The sequence below is a fragment of the Halichoeres trimaculatus genome, unplaced genomic scaffold, assembly GCF_033239565.1.
Source record: "Halichoeres trimaculatus isolate MK-OKI-2021-1 unplaced genomic scaffold, fHalTri1.1 fHalTri1_scaffold_5, whole genome shotgun sequence".
Classification (NCBI taxonomy): domain Eukaryota; kingdom Metazoa; phylum Chordata; class Actinopteri; order Labriformes; family Labridae; genus Halichoeres; species Halichoeres trimaculatus.
In genome coordinates this window covers 20,109,321-20,122,351 of record NW_027437183.1, presented here as the reverse complement: position 1 = coordinate 20,122,351, position 13,031 = coordinate 20,109,321, and the positions used below count along the sequence as shown (strand labels likewise).

Genomic DNA, 13,031 nt, shown 5'->3' with positions numbered 1-13,031 from the left:
TTCGATTTGCTGATTTAAATTAGTTTCAAATCAGCTTTCCAAAACACTTGGCCTCTTGGAATTAACTTGTTGCGTTAAAAATCCTGAGAAGACTCACATGCTGAGTGCGCCGATCATCTATGAACCACTCAGCCTGAAAAAAAGCTGTGTCTGAGTTCATACGGTTGCTATAGAATGATCTTTCTCAACCTGTATGCACACATAGCAGACAAAGAGCTCCACATGCACAGCAGACAGTCAGAGAGGGGCTGAGAGGAGATGATTTGGTAACAAATTTCATTAGAAGGAAGATCCGATTTTCCAGCTATTTACTGCATTTGTTTCAGTTAGAAGGGACTCTGGCTGTGATACTGCATTTCAGTGTTACTTACTTTAATTTCAGCCACAGCCGAACTAATCCCACTCATGAAACCACTCTCTATATCGCGTATAAGAGTCTGTTTGGTTTGCATACTGCTTTGTAACACTAACTGTACTGCAAGACTCTTCAAAGAGGGGATATTATACTGGTTTAAACATGGATATAAAGTAACAACGCTGGATTTTCATACTGCACATGTGCGGTTTTCCAAACTTCTACATATTCATGTTTTAGAAATCCATGAATTTGTCTGTAAACTGATCAAATGGTAAAAGAAAGTACAAGCTCTTAATGACACGTGCTGAAATGATTGGGTCATTGCCTTGCTGGTTCTTAGAAGGGTGGGCCTTAAACACTAAGGTCTGCCCAAAGCTCAGACAGGCCTCCAAAGGGCTGGCCAATCAGAAGGAAGTGGGTTTGTGGAGCAGGGAAGGCTTAAAGAGACAGAAGCTGAAACGAAGTGGTTCATACGGAGGCTGAATAAGAGTTTTCTAGAACACCAGTGTGGAGATTTTTTTGTGCTGTAAATCATGTGAAGCTACTCTGAGGGTTACATAGGGACAATATAAAGCCTTAGAAAATTGCAATATCCCTCTTTAACCAATCAAACATGCAGGATAGCTGTTGTTTGTGTTAGCACTGACAGTTTATGGAATTATTTGTTAAAGACCTGCTACATTTTGCTGGTGAGTGGGTATCTAATAATATTTCTTCAGCCAAACCAAAGAATGCGGTCTGCAGCAAGTCTCTGGTTGTCATGCAGGAGATATTCGCCTGTTTTAATCTGGTATCTAACAACTATGAATGTTTGACTCATAAACTTGTACCATGAATTTTATCAAACAGAGTTTTTTGGAGGTTGAAAAGATAAATGATCGACAGTTCTGTTCAGCAGAATGGAGGAGAGACAGGGAGGGAAAGCTGAGCACAATAGTCACTGAACTTTCCATGGTCAGAGCATCTGCTTCACACCAACACCAGAACCTGTTCAATGTGGACTGTACCCTCTTCAACATTCTTTTCAAGCAAACACTGAAATTGTAGCCGCATTTTCCTGACATGTCCAAACAAATATATAAACAGGGTCATTTTTTTCTTTTAATACCTTGAAATCAAACATTATTCTGGTCTTGCTGGGTGAATGTGACTCATGTTAGGTGTAATAAGATTTTTATACATAAGTTAGACATAAAACTTACTGAGATTAAAGTTTTTGCAGTGCGTTTCTGCAAGTGCTTAAACAATAGCATCAGTTTGTGTTGATTTTATGTTGACCCAATTAACAAAGTGGTCACTTTAATCTCTTTGCTGATTTTGTCCTTGACATGCAGGTAGTGCTACTTCGAAACAAATGTCTTCCTATTTTCTTTAAATGGTCTGAAGTGTTCCTGTGCAGGATTTACTGCTTTGAAAAAGAAGTTTAAAAAGGAAATCTGCATGAAGTGTGTGGTGAGTTGATCATTTTGTCTGACAGCCGCCCCGCAGCAGCAATCTCTAATGTTAGTATCAATATGAAAATAACTCTTCCTGTCACTGATGGTGTCATTTAGGTCACAGAGAAACATTACTCATTTCACTCTGTTTCTTAACCAGTTGAAACCTCCTCAGAGGAGCATGAAATGAGTATGCAGATCATACAGAGCAATTCTCACTCACTTACTCATACAGTGCTTTTTAACACAGATAAGTAGGGTATATTATAGCTGACAAAGACTGGGCCACACATCACTTTGAGGACTGCATTTACCATTTCCACTCCGTAGAGGTCTCAGCATGTCAGCAGGACAAGCTGCGTTGCCTATCTGTAGCTACACAGGAGGTTAGCATCCGCTGCTCCCTCCCACACAGAGTTAAATGAGATCCCAACGTCTCACAGTCACTTTGTTATCAGCCGTTAATGGGACACTTTGTGGAAATGAATACCTTCCCCTACTTCCAGGCGGCCTTCCCCAAGGCTCACTATCAGTTCTCCAAATGTGCCACTAGTGTGAAGCGGGTATGAGTGGGGAGGGGGAGAAGGGGGGGTTAGTGTTCCTGCTTAATTGCTTCCTGGCAGCAGAGGTAAGCTTGTTCTCAGTACATAAATCCTCCTATTTTCATTTATCTGCTCCAGGTGTTGATGAAACAATTCCCCCAATGGATAATCATATTTCCCCTTCCCGCCTGCCAAGACTCTGAAAGAGAGATGGAGGCAACCCCACCCCTCAACCCGCTCCTACCTATCACACACACACACACACACACACACACACACACACACACACACACACACACACACACACACACAGTATAATACACACACTGCAAGGTTGGAGTCTTTGTGTGTGAATTGCTCTCCTCTGTGTTTCAATTTGCACAATAATAGAAGAGGTGGAAAACTGTTACACACACTGACAGGCTACACAAATGGGTGGTGGGTGTCAGTGTGTGTGTTTGTCCGTGGATGTGTGGCAGGGGCCACCCTAAACAACACAACAAGCTCAATTGTCAGTTGAAGATGTGTATCAGTCAGTCAAAAAGCAAGTAGGTCAGTATGCTAGTTAGTGAAACAGTCAGTTAGCAAGACAGGTATGACACCAAGCAGTTAGATTCCTCTGATTACTTGCATTGTGTCTAATTTTCAGAGAAAGTACTTAAAAGTGGAGCGTCAGTTAAAGTCATTTAAAGAGTCTTGTTGCCACTTTCACATTTGGTCATATGTGTTTTCTGTAAAAACTTGCTGCTTATCAATTTAGAATCTGCACACATGAGGAAAACTGTAACTTCTTCTCTGGTTTCTCTTTTTGGGGCTATTTGTGTTTCATGTAGTGTTGATCATGTTTGAATGGTTTCATGCAGGAAAGTAATTCTTATGAAGAGCTAAGAGGGTGGGTCTGAGAACCCATTGACTGAAAGAGATAAGCTTTGCTTCAGGGTCGTTTTCGCCTTGTCTGGGTTTATATCCTATAATTACCCACTAAACATACGTTTTCCCTCTCATTACCTGGATACTAACTTTTGATAAAAAACACATCAGCAAAAAAAAAACATGCATTAAAACATTTAATTGATTTAAAATTATTTATGTATGTATATGCTGCACAGATCGAGGATGAAACCTCCTTATTGTTTAGCTGAATTAGCATGCTAATGGAAACTAACCATTTAGCCACAGTGTTTACCAATATGATGCTATTGAGAGCTAACAGTTTTATCTCCTTAAATGGTTTGTGGTGTCAACAAGCAAAAGCTAATATTAAGAAAACTTAATTGGCATTGTTAAATAGGTGCCAAGGAGTTTTAACCAATCGGAATCAAGCATCTTATGCATGCAGACTATCAGTAATACATTTGAGTACTAACAGCAGATGTCTGCATAATAACACAGTGATAATATGGATAAAAATAAACATGTATTGAATCCAGTTATAATACTGAAAGGGTGAGCAGGCGCCAAATATCATTTATCTTACATGGCTGCATACTAAAAACATAAACGAGAAGCAGGCAGAGTATTGACTCAAAGATTGTTTTTTTTTTTTCTTTTAATGAAAAGATGAATTTCTCGGTTATAAAGGAAGTCACCCTCTTACTCAAGAGAAATGGATTCAGCAGCCTTCTTGCAGTACAAATTAATATAAAACTTAACATTTCAATTCATGGTTAAGATAAAACATGAGTCAGCACGTTTGTTGTTCTTCATTTTAAACTTAATATCACAGCTTTGAGGTAGCACAAGGTGAAGATACTGCAGCAGGGACCTGTACTTTGACATGTCTGTCCTCACTTAGCTCTCCTGCTTTTCGGGGCTTTGTAGTCGGGCACCTTTGAATATAAACAAGGCAAATGTCACAACTTTTAAATCTGTTGACGCTGTGTCTTAAGGTTGAAGTTAACTTTGTAGAGATCAGCAGCTTTGAGATGCGCTCTGAGATACCTCTGCTGCTATTGCTGGATTGGAGGACATTATGGTATTTGACCAATCAGAATATAGTATTTAATATGTAACACATGCAGGCTATAAAGTCAAAGATGGTGCTCTCACAGCTCTGTTCCTGCCTGAACTACAACTGTTACTGAAGACAAACTGTGAAAAACCACAGGTGCGAACAAAAGGCAACAATACAGCCCTTAAAGTAACAGCATTTGACATTGTTAGGCTTTAGTGCAGCCAGCTAATTGCCAATAAGCTCTGAGACTAAGACTTTTGTGAAGTTTTTGTCTTCTTTAAATGACATCAACATAATTTGATCACATTACTCCTCATTTGTGCTTCATGTGCGGCCTCACCCTATCATTTCCTTTTTTCCTGTTGACTGATGTGGCATTAAGCCTTGTTTTATGACTGGCAGAACAAGCCTTATTTCAAGTAGCTGCCAGTCACTTGGTAGCCCGTGGCATTGCCTTTATCAGTTCAGACGCCTATAAATGTAACTGTGGGTCACATACCTCTGGAGGCCTCTCTGAGCCTCTATAGCTGCAGGCAGGAATGTTAAAACTAAGGGCGGGCTCGGCGGGCTCGGCAGGCTCGGCTGTGTCTGCGTTGCATAGTCGAGTAGAGATCTGCTGCCGTAGATCAACATAAAGCTACAATATGCCTCCCTGCAGTGCTGTGATTTTGATTAAAGACATTCCTGTGCATTATATTGGTTCACTAGCTTATTGTGTGATGATTTAAGGGTAAGCAAGACCACGTTAATCTGCCGACCTGTCAGGGAGAAAGTCTGTCATTTTGACAGGAAGTCCAGGCTAACACCTCCAAAGCTTGAAGCTGAGACGCTCAAGAGCACTTGAACAGCCTGCTACCCTCTTGACATTGTGACATGCCCAGAGCTGTCATTAACCAGTCCAGTCCCACTTATTGGCCCTGCAGGCCGATCCATGACAGGAATCTCCTGCAAACAAAAGGGGATAAAGGAGCTAATGTGTGTTTTTTGGGCCCTTCGGCAAAACAGCGGGCATTGTTTGCAGCGGGAGACACAATGGTGCTTCTGTTCAAAAGCAGCACAAGTGAAAGCTTGTCAGAGCTGAGGAAAGTGAGGGTGAAGAGACAGAGGGGGAGAGGGAAGCATGTGCTCACAAAAGCAACCTGTTAGAGTCCTGGCTCTGGTTATTTAACCTGCAGGAGGAAAAAAGGATAGATTAAAGGTTTGTGAAGCTCTCTACATCCTTTATTTGTCTTTCTCCAGTTTCTCTCATTTTAATGACCTTTAAATCTTTACAGATAAAAATCACTAAATGTAATTTGTGCTAATGAGATTGTTAGACTGGTGTTGACCTGAAAGTAAGAACTGTGTCTGTTATGTGACTCAGAACAGAAGCTTGTTGTAGAAAGCTCTTAATTTAATTGGATCCTCGTGTGGCCGTTGAACAGATTCCAAACAGCCACGCATTAAGCATGCCTTCTTCCTCCCTGTCCACTGTGTCTACATTCAGAAGAGCGTTTGTTAAAGGTTTGTAGACAACAATGATCATCAGTTACTCGTATTCCTAAAGGTCTAGTATTTAAGTGGTCCAGTTTTATCCACATAGCTGGTCTATTATTCTGTGGTCAGACCAAGAAATAAATGCAGACTCAATTTTCTTTAAGGTACAGTCAAGATTTTTGTGTTGTGCTGATTTTGGTGGCCCCCATGAAATCTGTGGTAAAAACTTCATTTACAAAAAATACCATCCCCCAAAGTTGTAAAGATGGGACTCCTTACAAAGCATGCTTAAGTTGTGGAAGTAAATTTATGTTCTACAGATCATCTTCTCAACACTACTTTTCCTTGTCTAAGGTATCTCTTTTTCTGTTTTCAGAGCGGTGCGATGATGTTCTGATTTCTAACTATGTAAAGACATAACTGTAATGTGACTAACTTTGAAAAGTCTGAATTATCACTGTTCGCTTGGACCAGGGGGAAGGGTCACATTTGATTCAGTGAAAATGACCAAGGGCCAGCGGCTCATACTGACACATTTATTAACCCCGAAAGTATATGAACGCTCTATTCAGTGTTTCTAGAAAAACTGGTGGTGGTTGGTCTTGTATACACGTGTGCCCTCATCACAGGCGAACAAAATGAAACCTTACCTTTCCCATCAATAGGCTCTTGATGATGATAAAAGCTGTGCAAAAAAAACCCCAAAATGTTCTTCAATAGGAAGCGATATCAGGATCTGGATTTTATCAGGATTGTTTTTCATGATGTTTTAAGACCTTTTTGACCAGCAAACACTATTTGTTGAACCTAATATCTTTATCCTGCATTCTGAACAATTTTTGTGCACAGGCTCATGATTTTTTAGTCCAGTCTTGTTGTCCTTTTATGTGTTTTTTGAACTGTCACATTTTCACTTAACAATAAATCCATTCATTTAAAGACGTGAGCTGTAAGAGTTGTTAAGTTTCTGCAGAATGTACAGAGCTTTGGCTTTATACAAGGAGCCAATGCACAGTCCAGATGTAGTTTGGTGACGTTGCTAGATGTAATTTGATTTTATTTGTGCACTAAATAGAAAATTAAATTGGCACATAATATAGAACATGATCAATATCAGTGCTACACAGTGCTAATACAACAAAAGGATGAAAACTAAGGTCTGTATGAAAATGGAGCTCAGTCCAGAAGTGGCCCCTGGGCTTGGCTGTGGATATGTCTGGCTTAGACACAGTGATTAGACGTTCCAGTTTAATGTTACCCGCCCCAGTTTAGAGTAACATAAACATGGATAAAAACTCTAAATCCTCAGTCCACAAAGAGCAGTGAAGCATTTACATGCTGCATAAACATTAATATCCTGCTCAAAGCCATTTTGCTCTTTTACTTTTCTCAGTTTGAAACAAAGTTGCTACAGAAGTTGCTTTTTTTTTTTTTTTTTTGCTAATTTCGGTCTAGTGTCAAACAAAAAACTTCTTAGCTACTGTCACACTTTATGAGCAAACGCAGGTACTTCAATTCAGAAGAAAGAACCAATCATGCTGCTTGATCTCATTGAACTATGTAGGTCATTAAGAGGCATGAGACTTTTTGTATGACAGTTAGAAACTTCTTAAAGTGCCATTAATCAGCCTCTCTGTGCATTAACAGATCATCTTTGTTAATTCCATCATTCACTGTTGTTAGCTGTACTATCATGTTCTTCTCCAAATCACCGTGACAGAGCACAGGGCATTGTCTTTGGCAGCTCACCTGCTACTCCATCTGTTCCATCCAGCTTTAGGTGTCAGCCATTATTAGCGCTGGAGGCTGTAATTTATCAGCATGGAATAAAGAGCTTTTATAGATGAAGTGTAAAAGCTTATGCACTGAGCTGAAATGAAGTGAGAAGGAGAGAAATCCCAACTCAAGATGCTTGTTCCCAGTGGATGGATATGTTTCGTGTAATCTGTAATCTGTCACGGTAAATAGTTTAGAGGTGGTCCCATTTCTTCAGGTGTCATGTATTCCCCCTATTACCAAAATACAACTGCTATCAGGTACAAATTAAAGGTCTTTGAGTATTATTTTTTCCTTCCTCTTGCACAAGACACATGTATCAGCAGGGGTTGTCGACTGTTGGCAACTAAAACAAGATAAACAGCCTCTCAGAGCTCTGTCTCTGGAGATTTCTGAAAACACAGATGCTGGTGGAGCTTTTTTTAAGGGATACTGAAACACCACACAGACGCATCATGTGTGCTTGCTTTGCTTACAATCACAGCCTTCCGTCAATGGGGAAGTTTAACTGACATCTGGTTATAAGTCTGACAGCTTGATGATACAACAGGAACCATTTTATCCATTACTTAGTCAGAAAAAACTACATAAATGAAAAAAAAAAACTGGTCGAAAAGGTTTACGAGTAGCAACGTAATGTTCAGTTCAACCCAAAAATATCTTCTCTAAAACATCAGCCTCTGGTTGAACAAGTAGACTGAGCATTAAAGGCTTAAACTTGGTCTCACATGTTTTATGAGCCCTTGAGCCTCCCAGACGGGTTGTGTTGGCAAACATGGCATCACGTTGACTGATTCCTACTCTTACTGTTGCCAGTTTTGGCCACCCGTGAGCAAAGCTGCCTCATTCAGCTGGTAAGAGAAATACAAACAACTTATGAATCATTAGGCAGGAATTAAGCATAACACCACAATATCTTCTGTTTTTTTTCCTCTGGAAGCTAAATGAAATAAGGAATCCCGATTCAAGCAGTTTGTCTTCATCATTTTGGTAAAATTGTTTTAGTCTTAGTGGATTAATTTGTAGAATTTACCAAGATCTTGACAGGAACTAGCAGGCTGCCTCTCCTGCGGTGGAAACGCTGCCTGGATTCTTTACTGCTTGTGTTTTGTGGTGGGTCTGAGAGGCAGCCTGTCAAAGCTAATCAGCCTACAACGAGCGGCTAAAAACAGACATCCTGACTGTAGAGTGGTTCACACACGCAGAAAGACACACAGGCAGGCAGGCAAACATGCAGCCTCTCACGAACACGTTGGTTCTCATGTTCTGCATGTATAAAAGATAAAAACAGTTGTGAACACATTTTTCCTTCTGCCGGCAAGTCATTAAAGGCAGCTTGGTTAATGGTGACTCTAACTGAACCTGCATGGATACAATGCTGCGCTAAAGCCTTTGAGCTGGAGCTTCAATGGGATTGGATGCCTAAAGACATTTATTCAAACAAGATGAACTGTGATCCCTCTCTGCTTCCCCCTAGTTCCTCTCTGTACTTCTGTGTTTCTAGTGGTAGAGGGAAAAATCTTTTCCTGTCTTGCTTTTATTACCAACCCAGGATGCTCTTTTTGATTCTGGTGCAAACTGCTCGCCTGGATGATGGCAGGGGGAGCATGCCAATAGATAAATCATGCGTAACACATTGATCTATTTCAGCAGAGCCAAGCAGTGGAGTTTGAGGAAAATGTGGCCTTTTTTTAACACTCTGACGTGATTATCAGTGGGTCGTGATCCAGTCGCAGTCATGATGTGGAAATGTGCAATTGCATAACCGCACAAAAGGCTGTGATTTATATAAATGTCTGCCTGTGTGTCAGAAAATGGTACAACCTTTGATTGTTGGGAGTCTGTTTGGTTACGCCCATCAGCTGCTCTGTCTGTGTGTGCATGTGTGTCTGCACGCGCAGCATGCTTGTATGGCCTAATGACTGTTCAGTGTGCAGAGCGAGCAACGTGCATGCCAACAAGGAGCAAGGAGCACGAGGAGCGAGCCGGTGCTGAACCAGTGGCAAAATACAAACAATGCTGGGAGTGAAAAGACGCATACAAAGAAGCAGCTGAAGTCAGTCAAAGCTGAATAAAACCACAGCAGAGCACAACTACAAATACCTCTGTTAGTCTAACAGGGTACGACAAGACTTAACAGACAAAAGAAAACCCCTGAGCCGTTTCTTTCCAACATTTTCAATTTTTTTCACATTATCGGTGTTAATTTTGTGTTTGTATGTTTTGAATTGAGAATCAATCAGATAGTTTGAGATGATGACATGCTGCAGTAAAGGGCCTCAAGTTGAAATCAAACCTGTAGACTCACTGGTTTGACTTAAACTTGTCCAAGGTCAAAACAATTCTCTAAGTTGTTGAATTTATGTTCAAAGCTCTTAGGATGGACCTGTCTCAATCATAGACTGTGAAATATATGGACGTGGACACTGCAGCTTGTAACTCAGACTCTGTAATGTTACCCATGTGTTTCTGATATTGATTTATGAGGCCCATTATAAACTGGGACCATATTGGTAATCTTGAACTCAACCTAGCTTTGTAAAAGTTAGAATGAGGTTAAGAGCCTAGCCTCAGTAGACTTTAGCTACAGGATGCCGCAATGGCAGTCCAGTAAGCCTTGTCCTTATATGAACATCGTTCTCAAACTTTGTAAGTTGTTAATAAAATTCATCCCCCTATGGTGTGTCCTGATGGAGACATGACTTATTTAGACACAGACATTTTTTTTTTTGTTGTTTTTGTTTTTTAATTTCTTGAACCAGGCTGTAAAAATGTTTATTTTGCTGTAAAGATCATCTTTTTTGGTTGGTGTGTGTGTAGATCTTGGTGTTCCTGCAGCGAGCCTCAAGTGGACTCTGAAAGAAACTGCAGTTTTTAACCCTTCTGCAGTAGCTTTATAAGACCAGAGGATGTTGGGTAGTCTTCACCTGTGGTGTCATCATTAGAGGAATGTTTCTTGTTTTGCTGACAAGTTTCCACAGTGATTTAAGTAACATCTTAAGGCTTTTATGAGCAGGAAACCATGAGGCATAGCAGGGAAAGGGGGCCACGAGTTGAGATCGAACGTCAGCCAACCATATAAGGACTACAGCCTCTGCCTACATGGCATGTGCACCTTAACTATCTGGCCAGACCAGTATTTGAAGTCTTGATAGCGTCACGATAGGTTGTGTAGAAAAAATGTATTGTACCCTGGTGGCAGAATTTTTTTCTCCAAACAAGCAATTCAGACATCATATTTTTCTTTGATATTTTTAAATAAGATTAATTTCTGGACTGACTAGGTGAACGCGACTCATCTCAAGACAAAAAACTTGCTTTGATGCCATTTTTTTAATGTATGCTAATCTCATTTTCACATGTGAAAACCACAGTTGTGTCCGAAACCACCCCTTCTCCACTCTATAGAGCAGGTGTGGCCAACCAGTCAAAGACCAAGAGCCACAAAAATGACTGTGGTGGCCTATTATAAAGAGCCACATCACACACATGGTCTTACAAACACACTTCCTTGCACACATAAACAAAACAACATAAAATGAAAATTTCCAATTTTCAAAGTGAGATTAACTGTGTTTGTGTGTTTAAGTTTGTATTTGGAGCTGTGTCAAAGACAAATTTCTATTTTTACTGCTAGCTAGCTAGCTAGCTATCCAGATCGATAGATAGCTATCTAGCTAGCTAGCTATCCAGATAGATAGATAGATAGATAGATAGATAGATAGATAGATAGATAGATAGATAGATAGATAGATAGATAGATAGATAGATAGATAGATAGATAGATACGATGAGAGGAGCACATGTAGAGAAGAGAAACTGAAACCATCTGAAAGTTATTCATTTATTTCATTAATGGATCAAATAGCCGCACACCGAAAGGCAAAGAGTCACATGCAGCTCACGAGCCACAGGTTGGCCACCCTCGCTATAGAGGATACGCCATTTTGCAGTGCTGTCCAAAAGCAGAGTGAGCATGGTCATACCCTATATAGTTCACCCAATGTTTCTCACAATTCATTTTGAAAAGTAGTTTATGAACGATGCTCACTATGTGAGCAATATATACCATCATAATTACTGATTACTGATAGCATGAGACTTACATAGTGTCAAAGAATAACACTTTTCTCTCTGTTAATGTGTCTCATAACTCCAAGCAGAGAAACACACAACACAGACTTTAGCTGCCAAACTGCCAGTCATGGGTGATGTATTTACTGGACCTTGTAATTCTCAAAGACAGCAGAATTTGTGGTGCGGATTTATGGTTGGTATTTATTTGTTTGTTAAAAATAACGTAATAAATGTTTTTTATTATATTTGGTTATCATGGAAAAATATGCTAAGTATAATATTAGATATCACTGAAATTCATACTGTTTTCTAGTGTTTATAGTCAATATGTACAGTCAATTACATTTAATTTGCTATATACTGAGTAGGGAGTAGGTGAAAAACAGTGAAAACAAACAGTCATCTTTAGCATGTCATCTCTGTGAGTGTGTAGAAACTACTGCCATGCCAAACAACAGCTTCACAGAGTGGCTACTGTAGTTGGAGACCGACTGAAGAACGTGAAGGTTGAAGGGACACGTAGAGAAAGACTGACCAGCACTCAGCAGTGAGAAGATGACTGAGTGAACTCGACGTGAGAAACCATCAGACTCTCTGTGTCTCCTCTGAGAAGACAGGGAGTCTGCTGGAGCTGTAACAGTCACAGACTTTTCATGTGGCGGCTGTGGTTGTGGTGAGGCCAGCAGCTCTACAACAAGAGGCTCTCAGATGTGTTTGTCTGAGCGGGAATGCGTGTACGTAGCTATAGTCCTGCATTTTATTCCTGTGGATGTTAACTGTTTGTCAGCACGTTTGGAACAGCTTGTTAAGCATTGTTACTAAACCTCAGTGTTGCCTATTTTGTCACAGTTGGAGGACAAAAAGTAGCTGAATCAGACAAAGTGGCTCACAAACGCACCTGATCTGCTTTTTTTTTTGTCAGTAAAATCACATTTAAACCTCTCGCCTCTGCAGGAAAAAAAGATCATTTCTCAGTTTTTCAGGAAACAAAGTTACACTAAATGTGTTAGAGGTTAAGAGGCTGGGGCGGGCAGTGTACACATGTGCAACTCAGTGGCACCCATCGCTGCCATAAATCACACATTCACCTGGAATTGGCAAAGCGGCTGGCTTTAAATGGTTGTAAATCAGTTGTGACCTCAGAGCGGAGCAGCTACATAATGGTTCCCATCAGCTCCAGACTGAACTCTGCACAGCGTGGTGAACCAACACGGCACGCACACTGATAGCCCCCCTGCACGTACACATAGTGAGGGCGTGTTAACCATAAATAACTCTGACCTAAGTGCTGTAGTAAGTCAACATCTGCATATCTGTGCATGTTACTTAGCTTGAGACACACAACAATCCTGTAATGTATGAAATGTGTTCTCCTCCTGTTGCTGATAATCAGCCTCTAATTGTTATTCAGG

At 40.4% G+C, this 13,031-nt stretch overlaps 1 protein-coding gene across 15 annotated transcripts in view; it reads left to right on the top strand.

Moving 5' to 3' along the window:
• The window catches only part of fbrsl1 (fibrosin-like 1), a 531,917-nt gene that overhangs the window by 188,779 nt on the left and 330,107 nt on the right, over positions 1-13,031 (top strand). The window lies entirely within an intron of this gene.